General features: G+C 42.1%; 1 non-coding gene across 1 annotated transcript; it reads right to left on the minus strand.

The window, feature by feature from the left end:
- Positions 1-4,051: 4,051 nt before the first annotated feature.
- On the minus strand, positions 4,052-4,171 carry LOC113179980 (small nucleolar RNA SNORA32). Its single transcript, XR_003300408.2, has one exon. It is a non-coding gene; the product is annotated as a small nucleolar RNA SNORA32 (small nucleolar RNA).
- Between the last annotated feature and the right edge of the window lie 642 nt (positions 4,172-4,813).

A 4,813-nucleotide genomic window follows, 5' to 3' on the forward strand; every position in this document is an offset into this window, starting at 1 on the left:
TAAAAAAAGAAAAAAATATATATATATATGAGATATTGAAAAAGATCCCTTATTATAAAGGAAAATATTATATTCTTGGCTTCTCACTTTAGATATATTGACAGAACCTGAAGCAAAATGGTGTATAACAATTTATATGCTACATAAACATGTACGTGATACCGTGTTTGGCAAGTAGAAACACAATAAATATTTGTTTAATGACTCAAAAAATATAATTTCTTTACTTTTTCCTGCTGAATCACCAGAAGGCATGAATATTAAGTCCTTTAACCTAAATAAAAAGTGACTGTCTGGAATTAAAATTTTATAGCTAATTGGTAGACGTTTACTAAAACCATGTGCTCTTTTAGGGCTTAACCTGCAAGATACGACTGTCAGGATTCTGCCTCAAAATACTTTTCTGTGCCGCTAATAATCCATATAAAAGAAAAAAAAATTTTAAAAATTATAGCTAAAGACCTCAAAGAAGATAAAGTAAGGATGGACAGAGACGTACAGTTGATTTAAAAGTACAGTACGTTCCACATTTTGGTGATTTGGGTGAGGGGAGGTTTGATTCTAGGTCCTTCCATACACTGAGCTACATCCCCAACCCTTTTTATTTTTCATTTTGGGACAGGGTCTCTTAAGTTGCCCAGACCTTGAAATTTCAATCCTTCTGCCTCTACCTTCTGGATAGCTAAGGAGTATAAGTGTGTGTGTGTGTGTGTGTGTGTGTGTGTGTGTGTGTGTTTTGGTACCGGGGTGTCACAAGGGGGCAAAATTGCGACGTATGCAGTCAAGGGGAGAAATAATGTCCACGGGCTTCTGCCCCCTTCAATGCTTTATTCACTCAAATTACCCAATACAATTTCACTCTACAGGTTCTTAATCAAGAAAATGACTATCCTTAATGCTGGGCACTGCAATAGACATAATCAATTCACAGCAAACAATTCTAGATGAATTCTAAGCACTGCAAAACACACTTAATCAGGACAGGCTAATGACAGACATTCCCTCTGCATGTTAAGTTCAAAAGTCAGATCAAAAGTCTGAAGCCTTAGGTTTTAAGTCCAGCAGATGCACACTCACTCAGACCACGGTGACCAGGTCCGGAACCAAGGCAGGCTTTTCCTGGCGTGGAGTGGACGATCAATAGAGGAGAGAGAGGGTGTAGGGAGAAGCTGCAGCTCTCACCAGGGTCCAGACGAGGCGGTAGAGTTTGAGAGCAGTGAGGATCATGCAGAGGATCAGGAACAATGACAAGTGATGGGATGTCAGGTCCTCATCAGGCTCTCCAGTTTCGGCTGGCTGAATCCCTGGTCATTTGCTCTATTATTTATCCTAAATAAGGGGGCTTTTGACCCCCCTTTCAAACCTTATCAGCTACCACTGGATTTCTCAGTGCATCCTTTACCTTGGGATCAGAAACATCTGTTCTGGTGGTCTTCCGCCCTGATCTTCTCACCTTTCCCTCTTATCAGGTGAGGACAGCCTGCCAGGGGCTTCACTCTGTTTATCAGGGAGAGGGGAAGTAACTTGTGGGCGTGCCAGGTGAGACTACAGGTTTTAAACTGGAGTTTTTAAAATGGAGTTGCTTAGGCTCAGGCCAAAGGCCATCCTCACAAGGGGATTGAACTCAGGGGCACTCGACCACTGAGCCACATCTCCAGCCTTATTTTTGTATTTTATTTAGAGACAGGGTCTCACTGAGTTGCTTAGAACCTCACTTTTACTGAAGTTGACTTTAAACTCTTCATCCTCCTACCTCAGCCTCCCAAACCCCTGGGATCATAGGCTTGCACCACTGTAGGTTTAGTTCTTTCTTCTTCTTCTTCTTTTTGTTTTTTTAATAAATTTTTAGTTGTTTATAGACCTTTATTTTATTTATTTATACGTGGTGCTGAGAATCAAACCCAGTGCCTCACACATGCCAGGCAAATGTGCGACCTCTGAGCCCCAGCCCCAGCCCAGGTTTAGTTCTTCATATAATGGAATATTAAGATTTATTAAAATAGGGGCTGGGGATGTGGCTCAAGCGGTAGCGCGCTCGCCTGGCATGTGTGCGGCCTGGGTTCGATCCTTAGCACCACATACCAACAAAGATGTTGTGTCCGCCGAGAACTAAAAAATAAATATTAAAAATTCTTTCTCTCTCTCTCTCTCTCTCTCTCTCTCTCCCCTCTCTCACTCTCTCTTTAAAAAAAAAGATTTATTAAAATAGTTTGGTGGGTTCATAAGTAGTTATTGTATTGGTCTCCAAATTTTCTGAGTGTTTTAAAGTTTTTATTTGAAAGATAATGCGTGAGGTTCTGGGTTCAATCCCCAGCACCATAAAAATAAATAAATAAATAAAATTTTAAAAATAAAAATGATAGTACGGACCAATATGCAGCTCTGTGACGATGGAGCCTTTGCCTAGTGTTCATGAGACCCTGGTTTCCATCCCCAGCACTGGAAACAAACAAAAAGGAAGGAAGGAAGGAAGTGGTTTCCTACTCCCATGAAGCTGAGCTAGCCTTTGGATTTGTTTTGTCCATTGGAATAAGACAGTATGATTTCCAAGTCTAGACCTCGAGAGGCCTTGCTTGCTTCAGCTTGTGAACTAGGAAACCTGTCACCACCATTCAAGGAAGCTGAAGTAAGCCTACTAGAAAGGACATTATGTGAAGGAAAGCCATTTGTCCCAGGTGACCCCATCTCAACCAGCCTGTGGGCCAGCCAGGTCCCAAACCTGTGAGACAACCCAGACAAGATCTGCAGAATGGCGGACCACAGACACCTGAGTACCCAGCTAAGATTCCAACGGCTGCCCGCGGCCTGTGAACCCGTATAGGGTAAGAAATGCTCTGCATTTTGTCACTGAGGTTTTGGGGCTGTCAGGCCTGTGCTGCTCTGGGATTCTCCAGGAATTGATCGGTGAAATAGAGTTAGGAGTAGAACAAGCTTATCAGAGAAGGGCACCTGAGAAAACATGGAGGGAGACAGTCAAGGGAGCTGTCATGCAGACCTGGAGAGACTCTGTTAGTCCAACAGGAAGCTCTAGAATAGAGATCAGAATTCCACTTTCAGTGCAAATTGACCCTTGAATCACCACCTCACCGTCATTTGTTGAGGCTGATTGTAAGCTAAAGCAGACACTTGTACCTAGGCAGTGAGGTTTTCTTATAAATCAATATTATTTTCCCCGATTCCGGCAATCATATCCAGCGCCTATGCACACTGAGCACACAATGCCATATTACTGAGTTACATCCTGGCCTGTGACACCTTTGTATAAGGAATTTCACATGCTGTTATTTCCTGCCCTTGCCTATCAAGGATCCTGTCTTAAAATAAGTTCAGTTTACTTAAATCTGAAGTCAAGATTTATTTTCAAGAGAGCCCTTTTTAAAAAACCAATGCTAAATCCGAATTCATTCATAACAATAACCTACAAGTAAAGACATGATCAGGCTGTAATCAAGAATGAGTTCTAGAACCAGCATACCTCAGCTAGCTCCCCTATATACAAATTGACTTGTTGTTAGCAACCTGGAAAGGTTACTATGTGGATTAGCAAAGCCTATTTGAAAGGTTCCAGAGCTCTGGGCATGTGCTGTGGTGAGAATTTGAAATGTGGCTGTTTGTAAAATTTCATTGCCAATGAGAAAAATCAGAAAGTATTACAAAATCTCATGTGGCTTGCACTGTATTTCTTTGGGGAGAGGATGGTGGGGGATAGCAGGTGTTGAATCCAGGCCTTGCCTATGCTAGGCAAGTGCTCTACCACTGAGTTTTATCTCCAGACCTTTTATTTTATTTATTGCAGTACTGGCAACTGAACCCAGGAGTGCTCTACCACTTAGCTGCATCCCCAGCCCTTTTTTATTTTTTATTTTCAGACAAGATCTCACTAAGTTGCTGAGGCTGGCCTTGAACCTTTGATTCTCCTGACTTAGCCTCCAGAATTGCTGGGATTGCAGGAGTGCACCACTGCAACCAGCTTCTGTTCTGTATTTCCACTGAACAGTGCTCATGTGAGCAATGGAAATAAAACCAGAAATGGCTTCATAAAGAGTTAATAAATTGTCCCCAATAGGCTGATTGTTAGGAAGTCAGCAGATAGAAAACCTAGTGGGAAATTTTGTATGGTCATATGCACAGTAAAGGAGAGACTGCAACCTACAAACCTGGGTAATGACCCTGCAAGACTTTGTAAAGAGAGAGAGTGGCACATCTCTGACAGGGATAGTTAATCTCATGAACTGTGGGCAGGAGTATTCCTTCACCAAACAAATCCACCTCTGCCTGTGTCTCCAGAGAGCATCTCAGGTTAACCTCTTGCCTTCAGCTTCTACCTCTGTGAGTCTTTGTGGCTCACCATGGCAGGACTCAAACCCTTACCCTTGGGTTTTCGTAGTCCTGTGTATCATACCCTTCTAAGGCTGGGGTCACTTCGCTTGTCTGCTCACAGTTATGATTGATCAAGGGAGAACCATAAAACACCCAAATGAGTCATCTTGAGTTCCATTCTTATGCCCCCCGTCACCATTGCGTAAAATCAGCCCTACTAGGGCTGGGGCTAGGGCTCAGTGGTAGAACGCTCACCTAGTATGTGTGAGGCCCTGGGTTGGATCCTCAACACCACATAAAAATAACTAAATAAAATAAAGTTATTATTTTTTTAATTGATGAATGAAGTTCAGGTGGCCAAACACCCCAGAGTTGGATCCTCAGTACCAAAAAAAAAAAAAAAAACTGGGAAAGAGGAATAATTTGGTGTCACCTGTGTTTTTCTTTGTCCTTCTTTCTTTCTTTCTTTCTTTTTTCTTTTTTTTTTTTTTTT

The sequence above is a fragment of the Urocitellus parryii genome, chromosome 10 (assembly GCF_045843805.1).
Source record: "Urocitellus parryii isolate mUroPar1 chromosome 10, mUroPar1.hap1, whole genome shotgun sequence".
Lineage (NCBI taxonomy): Eukaryota > Metazoa > Chordata > Mammalia > Rodentia > Sciuridae > Urocitellus > Urocitellus parryii.